Below are 16,290 nucleotides of genomic sequence, written 5' to 3'. Positions count from 1 at the left end.
CGTCTGTCCAATTACAGAGAATACGAGGGAAGATACGAGAATATAATGAGAGGAATTTCCTATCCTGTGCCCCTGAATAAGATCAATCAAATTTTAAAAAACTATAGAGAGGAAAAAGGAGAAGATATCGATATTTCTGTTTTTGGGGTTGACGATTCCGGCAATATTCGTGTGTTAAGACCTGCGAGAAGGCAGAATAATATAATTCGACTCTTGCTTGTAGATGGGTGTTACAGTTTGATACGGAATTTCTCAGGATTAGTAGGAAGACAGATCAGCAAGAATCACGATAAGATCGAAATTTGCGATCGGTGTTTGAGAATTTTTCGCGGGGGTAAGAAGATGAGAGAACAGCACAAGTGTTTTGGCTCCGTGAATGCAGAACCCGAAGATGTCATGCCGGAACCCGGAACCAAGATGAAATTTCAGAAACACCAGGCTCTTCTCCACCATCCCGTCGTCCTTTATGCCGACTTTGAAAGCTTCCAAGTTCCTATGACGTCTTGCAACCCTGATCCCTCTACCTCAAGCACGACCCAAATTTTTCACCACGAGCCTTGCAGTTTCTCCATCTACGGAGAAAAATTGAATGATGTCATCTTGTATTGCGGACCTGATGCGGCAAAACATTTTGTTAAGAAGATAGCGGAATGCGCGAGAGAACTTGCACCCAGCCTGAAAGGCTCTTACGTTTCTCCACCTGCTCTCACGACGGAACAACAACGGGGACATGACGCGGCGACAAGATGCGAGGAGTGTAACCAGGCTTTCACCGCCGAAAATTACAAGGTCGTCCACCATGACCACCAGGATGGATTATTTCTGAGCACCATCTGTAATTCGTGCAATCTCAAAATTAAGGAGTCGCATTTTGTTGCCGTGTTTCTGCATTACACGGAGAAGTACGATACGCATCTTTTTGTTAAAGAGCTCTACAACATAACTTCTCGAATCAGCATCATTCCGAGAACGAGTGAGAAGTATATTGCGGTAAGAATTTGGATCCCTCTCCAAGAAGGAGGAAGTGTGGAAGTGCGAATCCTGGACTCTTACAATTTCCTGTCCTCCAGCCTCGCAAGCCTTGCATCTCAACTTGGCGACGAAGATCTTGTGGCCACCAAGCAAAAATGTTTTTCGGGGAGAGATGAGAATTTGAATCTGTTGCGTCGCAAGGGCGTCTACCCCTACGAGTACGTCAACAATTTCGAGAAATTTGACGAGACGGAACTTCCACCCCGGGAGGCATTTTATTCTCATCTCACAGAGGACGTCTGTTCCGAAGAGGACTACGAACACGCTCGTAGTGTATGGACGGCATTCAATTGCCAAATTTTTCGCGATTATCACGATCTCTATCTCAAATTGGACGTGACTCTCCTCATGGATATTTTCGAATCGTTTCGTAAGAGATGCATCGCGATATACAAGTTGGATCCTGCGTATTTCTTCACCACGCCGGGATTGACTTGGGAATCGATGATGAAATACACCAACGTGGAACTGGACCTCATCGCAGAGAAGGAACAGTATGCTTTCATGGAGAGTGCGATACGCGGTGGCATCGTCCAATGTCCCCGACGCCATGCTCAGGCAAAAAATCCTCATACGCCTGGTTACGATGCATCGAAGCCCAACACCTACATTGTCTACTGGGATGTCAACAACCTGTACGGCCACTCCATGTCCCAGTGTCTTCCCATCAGCGACTACGCGTGGATGACCGAAGAGGAACTCTCCTGCGAGGATTTTCTCAACTGGAGGGAAGATAATGAATGGGGCTGTTTCTTGGAAGTGGATCTCGATTATCCCGAAACGCTTCACGAGAAACATCACGGATTGGCCCTGGCCCCCACCAAAAAGAAGCCACCTGGAGGATCGGAGCCAAAACTAATACTAAGCATGGAGAACAAGCGGAATTACGTTCTGCACTACCGACTCCTCCAATTTTACCTGAGTCACGGCTTGCAGTTGAAGAAAGTTCATAGAGGATTGAAGTTCCGACAGAGTAGGTGGCTGGAACCCTACATAGCCGAGAACACGCGACGCAGAGCGCAATCGACATCGCCTGCAGACAAGGATCTGTACAAACTGTTCAATAACGCCATCTACGGCAAGACGATGGAGAACGTGCGTAATTACATCGATGCAATGTTGGTCACGGACGAAAAGAAATTTGAAAAGATCGTCGCATCCCCCTACTTCAAAAACTTCACCAATTTCGACGAGAATCTAGTATTCGTCGAGAGGAACAAGAAGCAAGTGATGCTCAACAAGCCGATTGCCATAGGTGCCACCGTCCTTGAACTATCAAAATTGCACATGTACCAATCGTACTACGATCAGTTTCAACCCTTTTATGGAGATAACATCCAAATATGTTACATTGACACGGATAGCTTCATTTTTCTAATCCAAACACAAAGCCTCGAACATGATCTGACTAAGATGAAGCATCTGTTTGATTTTAGCAACTTACCATCAGGCCATCACTTGTATTCGACAGAAAATAAAATGGCCATAGGAAAGTTCAAAGATGAAGTTGGCGGGGAGTACAGCAGGGAATTTGCGGGGCTTCGTGCCAAAATGTACTGTGTAAAGATTGCAGAAGAAAAAGAGATCAAGAAGGCGAAGGGGGTGGGAAAAATAAGTACCAGCAAATTTAGCATGCAAGACTACAAAGAATGCCTTTTTCATGGTAAAAGGCAACTCAGCACCGATCATCGCATTGCAAGTAAATTGCATGATTTGTACACGACGCGCGTAACCAAGGTCGCATTGGATGGCAGAGACAACAAGTTACGTGTTCTCGATTGTCACATCCACACGAGAGAGTGGGGCCACTACAATAAAAGCGATAAATGTGACGTGTGTTAACCGTAAGCCCATAGCCATGAAGTCTGCTGTGTTTTTTGCCATTCTTCTTCAAGAACATACGGAGGAAAAGAGGGGCCCTCGGGCGATGAAAAATAAGAGTTGAATTTAATGAGCCTCAGTTTGGAGCGGGCTTAACAACATAATAACAGCTTGCAACTTTTCATCGCCCGAGGGCCCCCCTTTTCCTCCGTATGTTTTAAAGAAGAATGGGAAAAAAAGCACAACGTGTTAAATAACTAACAAGAACAATGAATCTTTTTGGTTTCAGCAAACAAAGCAACATGGACACTCCATTACTAAATTCCAATAACCTCTTACCTTCCATGTTATCTAAACTCAATGGTCTACTAATTGTACATCTTAATAGTATATGGACAAAAATAAATGACGATGTGGGCAAGATGTTTTACGACTTCAATAACAATTTACATTTCTATGAAATTCCGATCGACGGGAAACTTCAAATCACCGTGAATCCGGAGAACGCAGGCGAAATCAAAATTTCTACCGGCAACAACATTTTTCGAATAAAGCACGACAAGATGCTTTCTAACATTACGTACGATGTGTCTGCAGGAGATTATCTTTACGTGGAACTCCTAGGAGATTACGACAAACTCGTTCCTCTCTTCGTAGAATTACGAATCGTCTATTCTATTATAAATAACCATTAACCAAAAATGCCTAACGACATTTTCGGCAACACCAAGCGTGTAGACCATGCAGAAGAGATTCTCATGCTGGACGTTCGAGTTAAGAAGTTGAGGACCGATTTGATCGCTTTGCAGGAGACCTTAAACAAAAGTTTAGAGTCTGAGATCGCTACGCTCCAAACGCAATGTCTCGATCCTATTCTGAAAATCGATTCCGAACTGAAAACACTGATAAAAAATTATGTTGACGTACCTTCTTACGACAACATTCAAAATATACAGTTGAGCATGGATTCGCTTCAAAATGATTTGGCCAAATTACAGCAATTTCAATCGAAAAATGAAGATTTGGAAAAATTGAAACTCGAAATCGAAGAGCGAACTTCCGCAATAGAAAAGAATTTCTCTGAACTTCAAACCGTCGTGAATGATATTGATGTAGAACGCTTGCAGGTTGTTGTTTCCAAATTACAAGAAGAATTCACCGGCACGTTGGAAGAAATCAAATCCAAGTTGCAGACTTTGGAAGATACAATGACGAACCTACCATCCTCGGACGAACTGCAGGTCATCGGTAAAAGCGTCGCGAACATAAAAATTCAACTGGAGGCTTATCAAGATTTTGAACACATTCAAACCACCATCGCTACGCTTCAGGCGTCTCTGGAGTTGATCAACGAAGAAATTAAAAATATTCACGCTGAAGCAAGTGTGTTGACGAGTATTCAGGACACGTTAAGCACGGTTCAGCAGAAGATCCAATATTTGGAAAATTTGAACGTCGAATCCAATCTTACTCATTTTCATCACGTACTGGACAACATACAGGGTGACTTGGAATCGTTACGAACGAGCGTGCCTTCGAGCGAAGATTTGGAAAAATTGAAAACGGCGGTGACGGCACTATCAGATTCGAGTGACATCAAAAATTCGTTGAGCGATCTCGAGAGTAGGGTGGCCAATCTCCCCACCTCCAAAGAATTACATGCTTTGAAAAGGAACATATCACGTATGCTGAAACGACTGGAAACGGAAACGGCGAACGTGGAACAGATTCGAGACGAACTTGCTTCGCTGGTGTCGACGCTGCCCACTTCGCAGAGCGTCGTCGACCTTCACACGCAGTTTACAGAGATGCGAATCATCGTGAATGATCTTACCGAGAAGAGCTTGAAATTGAATCAAATCGAGAACCTTCAGAACATTGTGGTCAACATCAGAGATCAAGTTGGAGTGCTGGAATCAACGCAGGAATCGACGCTGGCCTCTTTTGGTGCCAAGTTGCAAGAACTCAACGAAAGCTACAAGCAGTTGAACGTGGAAGTGAAAATCAAACCGTCATTTTCTACCGTAACGGATACCATAGTCTAGCATTTGGTGCCCGTACAAAACACACTGGGTCAGCTTCACAGCAACCTCGTTAGCATCGATACTAAATTCGCTAAACTCCATTCTCTGCAAGCCATCGAAATCAACAGCGTTCCCAATCAACAGAGAATCTCCACCTTCGTCGAAGGTAACAAACTGTACATGCTACATCCTTATCATCCGTACTACAAGTTTCTCCTCGATGGCACGATTCAGATAAACGAATTTTCGTACTGGTCTCACGGCAGAAAAGCTAGCGTTCCCACCATGACTTTGATATCGAATCGTGGTGTCCAGAAAGCAGGAAACATTCCTCTGGCGCGTTGGAACGAAACGCGCAACATATATGAAATACACGAAGACGAAGATCTTACTGTTTTCGACGTGAGTGCCGGCGATAAGCTGATCATTCAAAACACGAGCGAAGTGCCACCCTCTTTGAATCCCATCACGCTGGTGCTTCTTTTGAAACGTAATCTCTAAAAATAATAAAAAATGTCTAGGCAAGCCATCGTCGAAGAATTGCATAAACCTGCACGCCGCAACTACGAACGTTTGGCTGTGGTAACCAAGGGAATCGACGACCTCTGGGAAAGCGACCTCGTCGAAATGAGTAGCGGCAAGTTAAAAAACGTGCATAAATTGAACAAGGGCAACAAGTACCTCCTCACCGTCATAGACACATTTTCGAAATTCGCATGGGCTCTACCTTTGAAGGCGAAAACAGGAACGTGCGTCACGGAAGCATTCAAGACAATTTTTCGCGAAAGCGGCGGCAGACGACCTCGGTTTCTGCACACGGACAAAGGGAAGGAATTTTACAATGCCGTATTCCAAAAGTTTATTCGGAAACACAACGTTCAACATTACTCGACCTTCAGTGACGTCAAGGCCAGCATCGTGGAAAGATTCAATCGCACTCTGAAATCGCGCATGTGGTCACGCTTCACGCTTCAGGGAAGCTACAAGTGGGTCACTATTCTTCCGGAACTTGTTAACGACTATAATCACACACGGCACGCAACGATAGGCTTGAAGCCAGCTGACGTTACCAAGTCTGACGAGCAACGTTTAATTTCTAGCGTTTACTGTCCAAAGTACACGCCCACGACAAAAAAAGCTAAATACAAAATTGGAGAACAGGTGAGGGTTAGTAAATTGAAGCGAACGTTTGACAGGGGTTTCACACGAAACTGGAGCACTGAACTTTTTACCGTGGTTCGAGTTCTACCCGGGAACCGTCACACATATATAATAAAAGACAGTGGCGGTGAAATTTTATTGGGGCGCTTCTACGAGGAGGAACTCTCTAAAACTAAATACCCCGACACGTACCTTATCGAAAAAGTTTTGCGCAAGAGAGGCAACAAACTTTTGGTGAAATGGCTGGGACTTCCGGAAACAAGTTGGATCGATTCAAAGGAAGTGATTCTATGAGTACGTGGAATGTTGTGAAACGTTTACCTAATTCGGAAAGTGGAACGAAGAAAAAGAACGGCAAGTTGCTCCCCGACAGCATCCGCTGTCTGATCGTAGGACCTTCGGGGTGTGGAAAAACGACACTGCTCGTGGACAATTTTCTCCTCGCACCGAATTGGTTAGATTGGAAGAACAGGCACCTGTACGTGTTCTCGAAAAGTTTAGAGCAATCCAAATACCAGCAACTGATGAAACTGTACGATGGTCTGGACATTGCAACGTTCGCCTCGGAAATAAAACCACTCGACGATTGTCGTGAAAATTCAGTCGTTGTGTTCGACGACGCCATCCTGGAAAATCAAAATGAAATTCGCAACTTTTTCACGCAAGGTCGTCACAAAGGAATGGATTGCTTCTACCTAGCTCAAACGTTTTCCAAAATTCCAAAACAGTTAGTACGCGACAACGCTAATTTCATATGTTTGTTTCGTCAAGATCACACCAACCTCAAGCATGCGTACGATGACTACGTAGGCGGAGACATGAACTACAATCAATTTTCGGAACGCTGCTGCTCTACTTGCTGGAACGGTGACGATTTCGGATTCGCTACGATCGACATGACGAGGAAACCCAACGACGGAAAATACAGAAACAAAATCAACGACTTTCTAAACGTTGCAACGTTGTGAGAAACGATGTATATAAATAAACATTATGACGAAACGAAAAATCGAAGACGAAAATCTCAAGCTTCGCGATTACCTCGCGAAACGCTTCAAAGGTTGGAAATCCGAAAATCGCGGATTCTACGAAGAGAAGAAACGTCAGGATCAACCTGTGATCGATGCCATCAGCGGTCTAGGTAAAGAAATTAAAAGTGTCACGGAACAAAATAAAAATTTGATCAACGAACTCGTACCGCTCGCAGCTAAAAGTTACGCTGTACCCACGCCTATTTCAAGCATTCCTTCGACGCCGTTCGAAATGAAGGATGCACCGGCACGACGTCGAGCCATAGGCAGCACGTCTTCGGATAAAATCGAGTTGGGACCTTTGGCACGAGACTACCTGAGCACGGGGAAATTCGACAAGGATGAAGTGTTCGGATTGTATCCCAGCATGGAAACCAGCGAAGGCGGCGGTGTGGTGTGGAAGATTGGGAAATCGAAGGTGACCTTCGAAGGCAACGACATTAAAGTCAATTTAGGCGACAAGGATAGTTGGAACAGGTATCCGGGTACGGTGGGACTGTGGGAACTCGTTGCCAAAAAGCAGCCGAAAGATTACACCGACGAAGATTACCAGAGTTACAAGGAAATTCTGATCATGACGGATGCCTTGTACCAAAACAACGACGCCTCGCAGAATAGGGTGAAATCGAGCAGCGGCGAGAAGTACAGGAATCTCATCAAACCGATTTGGAACCAGGTCAAAACAGGCAGCGGGGTCAAACGCTACAACACGTTACCCAAAGAATTCGTTTGGGTGGACGACGTGAGGAAGCTCGTGGACCGATTGTTGGTGATAGCCGGCGAAGAGAATGCAGGCAACCGTAATTTCTACAACGAGAAGGTTGGCATCGTGGACATGATCAGCACGAAACTTTCCAACTTCATCGTGAACGACGACAAGGGCATAGGTTACCTGATCAAAATCATCAACACGCTGCCTCCGAATTTCTGGAACGTGGCCGAAGGAAAGGGACTCGTAAACGACATCATCAACAAGTTACCTTTCGAGATGCATCTACCTGGCTACCAGTACTGCGGACCGGGTACCAAACTCGAGAAAAGATTGGAGAGAGGAGACAAGGGTGTGAATCCGTTGGACGCCGCATGCAAAGATCACGACATCGCTTACAACACCACGCAGACGGATCTGGATGCACGTCACGAAGCAGACAGAAAGTTAGAGCACGCAGCTTTCGAAAGGTTCGTGAGCAGAGACGCATCGCTGGGTGAACGGGTCGCCGCACTGGGTACCACCATCGCCATGAACACAAAACAAAAATTGGGGTGGGGTATATAAATAACATCCAGTAAAAAAAAAAAACTTGATATATAAATAACACACATCATAAAAAAATAATTTTTGGTATATATAAATAACACACATAGTGAAAAACAATTAAATTTCTCTCTAACACTCTGAAATATTTAAAAAGGTAGTTAACGGAGATGTTAATAAACTTGTGATCGTAGCTAAAACGACGCCGGCATTTCACATGGGATGCGAAATAGTTCTCAAGGACCGTCTTCGGGAGATCAGTGGAATGAGGTGCGGTGATCTCGACACTCTTCTGTCGGCCGCGGGGGAGAAATTGAACGAAAGGTTGGACGAACTGCACGAGGCGAGGCAGGGAAGAAGACGATATACTGATGATTGGCGTAAGTCCAAACAGGAAACTGAAGAAATCATCACGCAAATCATCGCGTTCTCCGAAGCACGAACTTTCTTCCTCTGTTAAAAAAATCTTCGATACAAATCATGAAAAAAAATATATAAATAACACACATCGTGAAAAAAAATAATCTTCGGTATATATAAGTAACACACATCGTGAAAAAAAAATTAAATTTCTCTAACACACACACTGAAAATTTCTCTTCTTCGATATGACAACTGAAAAAATGAGTGAGTTCCAAGCATTAAAACAAATGCTAAATTTGTCAGTCGAGTATGTAAAAATTCGGGAATTGGAAGTCGACAAATCTTACACGATAACTTCCGGTTCAATCGTTTCTACCCAGTATGGTCCCAAGGTACGCCTGTTGCTCAACGCACAATACAGTCTATTTTTACCAGATCGATACGCTAACATGTTATCGGACGAGAAGCTATCTATTTTAATCGAGAACAAAACTCGAATCGTGTACAAGGGGACAAAGGAACTTTTTGGCAAGAAAACAAAGCACGTAATAGAATTTGTGTAGCGACTGCGGGGCCGTGAAAAAAAAAATCTCAGAATATTTATATATAAATAACATACCGTAAAAAAACTACACAAGAAAAAATATCAAAATATATATAAATAACATACCGCAAAAATAACCCATAGAGCATCAACATGAAGCCCAAGGGTGTCGTGTACCAGATACCATACTCCAATCTGAAAAATCTAGGTGCCCTTGATGGGTTACTCACCAAGAAACAACGCGAGAAGAAACGTTCTTGCTTGTCGAAAGGACATGGAATGACTGCTCAGCACACCTCAATTGAGACGGTTGCAGCGTTCGCGGAAACAGCAAAAGATCGGAGGTTTCATATTCAGCATCCCGGCCATCCTAGCAGCATTGGGGGCCGTTGGAAGTTTGGCTGGCGGAAGTGCCGCCATCGCGAAAACCGTCATCGACTCGAAGAAGAACAAAGCGGAATTGGAAGAACAGAAACATCACAACCTGGCCATGGAGAAGAAAGGGGGGAAGGGGGTGATGAGAAAGTTTAAAATAAAGAAACAGAAGCACTCACCAACCGAGACATTGAATCTCTGATCGGACCGTTACAAATCAAACACTTCAGAGGAGTTTTTATGTCCGACTCGTTACCTTCAAGCGTGAAAAGAAGAGAATGCGGAGTAGTCAACTTGGACGGTCAAGAAAATCCAGGCACGCATTGGATATGTTACCACAAAAATGATGATAAAGCATTCGTTTTCGATTCTTTCGGAGGTGTTCCACCTTCAAATTTAATTCATTATCTGAAAACGAACAAAACCTCTATATACTACAACGACGAACGCATTCAAGATTTCGGAGACGTGAACTGCGGTCATCTCTGCCTCTCCATGCTCGCGTTTCTCTCTAAAATAAATAACCCTACGATCGAGGATTTCCAGAAAGCACTGTGGAACCTGAAACAGCATCACTAGGATGGGCGTGTTCCATCTCACGAGCGAATCTTCAATCTTGAAACTCACGCTGCACGACGACATCGTCTATCCTAAATCCGTGGCTCTGCGTGCATTCTACAGCATGTACCTCATACCTAATGTTACGCAGCACAACAACAAAATTAGCGTCGGAAGCGAACACATCGTCGTCACGCCAGGACAATACAATCTTTCCACTTTGCAAGCTCAGTTACCCAAAGGCACGTACTTTTCTCAAAATTCGGTCACGCACAGAGTGGAAATCCTATCCGCGACGGAGACCGTGGACCTGGGCACCATGGGAGAACTTTTAGGTTTCGAGAACGACACAAAACTCGAAGCTGGCATCAAGCACACGGCAACCAACATTCCTAAATTCTTGGCCATAGAGACTCTGAACGTACACTGCAACGTGGCGGAAGGTATGATCACAAAATCTTCGGACGGATTGTTAGGAAGTCACAAGCAGACGGGAATCATAGCCACTTTCAAACCAAGTTCCGAGTTCATGGAACCGATCATCTACACGCCCTCTTCGCCGATCTATTTTCCAGTATGTCGCAACCGCATAGACGACATAGAGTTGGTGGTGACGAACGAGAAAGGAGACGTGGTGGATTTCGCAGGTGCCACTACGACGGCCATCGTGGAGATCAACGTATAATAAATAACCATACATGTAAAATGGAGCAAATCGAAAGTTACGAATTGCAATCTTTCCCTCCCAACCGTCGCACGTTCGCCAATCTCAACGAAGCGAACAGGGAGATCGAATACGACCTGGACGTAGGCGACGGGTTCATTCATCCTCACAGAGCGGACCTCTACCTTCAATTCGACGTGGTGAAGAAAGAAAGCGGAGACGCGTTTTCCGCAGCAGCAAATTTGATACTCGTGGACAACTTCGTGCCTCACCTGTTCTCGCAGGTGGAGGTGAGGAAACATAACACCGTTATCGACAGAATAGATTACCCAGGCATCACGTCGACGGCAGTGGGAACGTTGAAATTATCCAAAACGGACGCAGCGTACTACCAGGCCGGGGGATTCGAAGCCGGGACCAAAATATCGACGAGAAGTCACACGGTGCTCTTTCCCATGCGTCTGTTGCCTGGTTTCTTCTCGGACTACAAGGAGATCATGTGGAAGGGAGGACTGAGGGTCACGTTTCGAAGAGCGGCCAACGACAACGACGCACTGATGCGATACGCTACTTTGGGTCCGGACGGCACCACGCCGATAGCCAACACTTTACCCGAAGCAGCCAAGTGCGTCATCCAGAGCATGGAATTGAGAATGCCGGTGGTGGAATACGAAACAAATTACGCCCTCAAGTACAAAGCGGAGATCTTGAAAAGTCCACAGGTACCGATTCACTTTCACAGTTACCAGTGCGTACAGAAGATGGCATCGGGAAGTCACATGGAATTCGACGTGACAACGCAGTTCAACAACATACAGTTCGACATGCCAGATTTCGTCGTAGTGCTCTTTCAGACCGGGAGGGACAAGAATCAGGAAAAAGATTCAAGCAAGTTCGACGACTGCAAAATCAAGAACGTTTATCTCAAGAACGGTAGGAACGAAGTGTTCCCGCGCGAGAATTACAACCTCGACGTGACCAAAAACGATTACCTCAAACTTTACGAAGCGTTCTCGGCTTACAAACGCGTGACCGAGGGAAGTGTGGACATGTACTACACGCCCAGCGAGTTCAAAGCACGGAGACCCATGACCGTCATCAACACATCTAAGAGAAAGAAGGTTGTGGTCAACGATCGAACCAACATCAAGGTCGTCTGCGAGTTCCACGATGCCTTGCCCGAGGATACCCTATGCAGTGTCATCCTGATTGCAGAGAAGTCCTTCGCCTACGACGTGAAGAATGAGAGGGTCACAGAGCAGTTTTAACAAGTTTTTAACATCTATTTTCTTGCACAATAAGAAATTTTTAGTACTAGCACAATCAGTTATAATAGCACAATACGAATTTCACTAGTTCAGATCAGTTACAAATGTCAATTTCATTAGTTATCAGTTACAATATCTTTTTGCACTATAGCACGAGACAATCAGAAAATTTGCACAAAAAAATTTGTTGTTGTTTTTACACGTGAAAATTAACAATAAAATTCTTTCTTTTTATCGTTTCAGATGCTGTCGAAACATCAAAAACACATACACACACACTAGAAAAAAAAGCATGCAACTTTATTTGTAACACACACATATTCTCCATCTTCATCAAGAAAATATTAATAATAAACATAATTATTTTTATCTATATCTCACAATAAAACTCTATATCCAAAAATATCACAACATCAAATAACACTAGAGTCGTTAGTACACGTTGCATGCATTACGGAGGTCCTCTGTAGGGTTTCATGGAAGTTTGGGGAAAAAAAAAAAAAAACACGTGAAACTCTATAGAGGTGCGGTAATCTATAACCGCAGCCGTTAGAAAACCTTTTACTTTTTTGGTTGGGCACCACGCACCCCTGGCGAGGTTATAGGGGCCAGGTATCCTAAAAAACAACAATTATTATTTTGTTTGTTTGTTTGTTTGTGTTACAATACGGAAATAATAAGAGGCATACGCGCACGCGCGTGCGTGTGTATATGCCACATCCTTCCCCCGAGAGAGAGGTTTACGAAGGTCACGATATATATAAACATTTGGGTCCCGGACTTGGAAAATTACGATAAGATGCACTCATCTTTCAAAAAATAAGAAGATGAGAAGATGAGAAGATGAGAAGATGAGAGGATGAGAGCGCGCGCATTTGTATATGCCACATCCTTCCCCCAAGAGAGAGGTTTACGAAGATCACGATATATAAACATTTGGCCCCCGTTAATTTAATTTCAGCACTCCAACTTCATCTCTGATGTTGACAACAATGTTCTGAAGATAGAGAGAATAAGAGGATGAAAGGATGAGAAAATAAGAGAATGAGAGAATAAAAAAATGAGAGGATAAGAAGATGAGAGAATGAGAAGATGAGAGGATGAGAGGGTGAGAGGATGAGAGGATGAGAGAATGAGAGAATAAGAGAATGAGAGAATGAGAGGATGAGAAGGATGAGAGGATGAGAGCTCATCTTTCACTCATCACTGCCTTTTTGCGCCCGTGAAATATCGTCAGCGCACTAAATAAGGCGCGGAACAGGGAGAGAAAATGAGTTTTTCAACTTTTTGTGGTCGTTTGGTCAAGAAATCAGAGTTGTTTTCAGATGCACATTTTTTATCTACTAGGGGCATACGAATTTTGGACGGCAAAATTACCCGATATTATATCATCCGGATACTTCTTCTTCATCTTGCAGGTCTGGGTACCCAAAGTCCGTTCTGCGACTACACAATTGATCATACCATCGGCGATACGGTCTTCCTAAATTTCTTGTTCCATTTGGCCTGTAATTCAATAATTTCGAGGAAAACTGCATTTGCATTTCTGTTATTTTATTGTCGCTTTGGAGTGTAAGGGGGTAACTTTTCCGTAGGCACTCAAATATCAAACTCTCTTACACGTAGTACACTCTGGGCTGTATTTTGCAAACTAACGAAGCTCTGGCGTGTGGACTCCCAGCCAGTAAAATCCTCTGGGCGACCCGTGTTGTGTCCTGTATGTGCGTTTGTGCTTGACCTTTCATCATCTTTATTTTATCACCATTCATCCTCATCTTTGTGATTAGCCAAAACTGGTAAGCCCCGCGACGGTTTACGTTCGCAGCAATTTTTCGCACATATAGACCCAAACGTGCGCGCAGAATATAGTTCCCCTGCAATACTGCCGATTTCCTCACTGTATCATATGAACAGCTTGAAAGTTGACGCAAGACTGGCTCGTATGATTCTGAGCGCCGTTCTCGCGTGAATTAATACGTAACCTGCTGAGAAGTGAAGGAAAATAAATAAATCAATCAATTATTGTCGCATCAATTTATTATCGTGAATGTTTGAAACGGAGATGAGTTTTATGTTATTCCATATTGAAGCTCAATAGCTGAGGATAATAATATCAGTTAACATAGTTCTGATCTTGTCCTGGAAAAAATATTAACATCCACGACTTTAGTTCTAAATACATGCACAGAAAATAAGCTTTCATAAAAACAAATTGTCGGCTATTATTTTGCAATACCTTTCTTCGTTCCGGTTCTTTTGATAACAATTTATATCTACAGAAACTGGTACAATTAGAATTAGAATCGAAGTTGTTTTTTCCCCTTGTTTGTACTTTGGCAAGTTTTGTTTTAAAGAAAATTATTTTATGATTGGTTCAGCGACTGAAAATACTCTGTCCCAAACCGTACAAAAATTCTATGTTGCATAAAATTTGACTTACATTCAAAAATGTGTTTTAGTTTCATTAAATCAATCGCTGGATGAATTGTTTAGCAAACAATGCTCCCACAGTCACAAAACTTTCTCAGAATATAGTATGTGAGGGACTGTGCTTTTGACACTGGCCTATGTATGTTGTGGAACGCTTCAAATCCGGCATTGTGTGACTGTACAATTGAAGAACAATAGTTGTGTTCACAGGGCTAATAAGAGTTGGGCATATCCATCCGTACTAAAAATCAAAACAATTTCAAACTTCCGTGCAGGATTTTTTTTTTGTATAATTACTGCTATTGAGAGGGAATTTGTAAGTGTGGACTGAGTGGCATGGTAGGCACAATACGATCGGAATAGTAAGAAAAACTTGCGGAATGATTGTAATTTGTGGAACACTATAGAACATGGCTGAATGACGAGGCCATGAGCGAACTAAATGGGCGAAACCCTTTCAATAAGTTCCCTACCTATATTTTGAAACACGAAAGTACGAACAATTTCATATTTATCACAAAAAGGTAAAGCCAAATAATAATAATAATAATTATTATTATTATTATCATCATCATCATCACTATTATCAGTTATTTATGATAATTTTCACGACATATTGATTTTGAAAACGACAAAAATTATTATGTTACCTATTATATGGTTTCCAATAAAAATAGCCTTCTCTGAAGTTCATTAGCTAATACAATACACATATTATAATAAGGAAAATTGCCACCCGTAACTTATGATAAAGATATACAGTCTTTTTGAATAGCTATGATTACGGGAATTTTCTTTTGCATAAAATACTTTAAGTATTTATTTATGTGTATGTTATTTTCCCACATTGTTACATAAATTGGTATGTATACAGAATACCGGAAGTATCACCGATTACTTTAAAATTCGGCATACTCACTAATTTTGGCCTCGTAATCACGAATATGCAGTTACAAATTGGCGGTCACGTCTACAAATTGCGAAATAAGCTTCTCAATTACCGCTATGCAATAACATGGAAACCATGTTTCTGATATGAGACTCATTGCATGGAGCATTCATTTGCATGTGAGAAAATGGCGTCTTGCGTAAAAGTTGAAAAATATGTTTACCCCACGAACCATTCACGTAAGGTTAGGTTAGGCAAGCATAGTAAAAATTAAGGGAGATCGCAAACATAATTTTGAAACGCTAATCATTGCAAAAAATAGTTGTTTTCTTCATAAATCAATGGTGTTTACTCCGTTCAAGGATCCACTTTTTTAGACTTATTTCGCAATTTCTAGACGTGACCGCAAAATTTTAACTGCAGATTCGTGATTACGAGGTCAAAATTAGTGACTGTCGAAATTGAAAACATATGTAGATACTTCCGGTATTCTGTTTTGCTCCCATGAATTACTTAAGATGTTAACACATTTTGTCATATATATACACCATAGCTGAGTTATGGTGTTACTTAATAGAGTACCACATATTTACATATTTTTTCTCTCCATGGAGGACCACTTTGTCTTGGCGACATTCATCCTCATCTCTATCTCAACTAAGGGTTCTAAAAACTTTTTCACTTCTTGTTTTGTTTAGTTTTTGTTCGTGTTAAGTGGTGATCTCATTCGAAGGCTCCCCAAAAGTCAACCTGGGACCCACGTTCTTGGGACTGTGGCGCCTTGCAAGCCAGTATAGTCTTCTGCGGGGTTGAGTGTTGTCTTGTCCCTGACCCATCTGTATGCCGAGTTCCATTTACCAGTCTCAGCTTTTATT

This window comes from Lepisma saccharinum, chromosome 14, assembly GCF_977018435.1.
Source record: "Lepisma saccharinum chromosome 14, izLepSacc3.1, whole genome shotgun sequence".
In the NCBI taxonomy this organism is placed as follows: domain Eukaryota; kingdom Metazoa; phylum Arthropoda; class Insecta; order Zygentoma; family Lepismatidae; genus Lepisma; species Lepisma saccharinum.
This window is presented reverse-complemented; position numbering follows the sequence as displayed.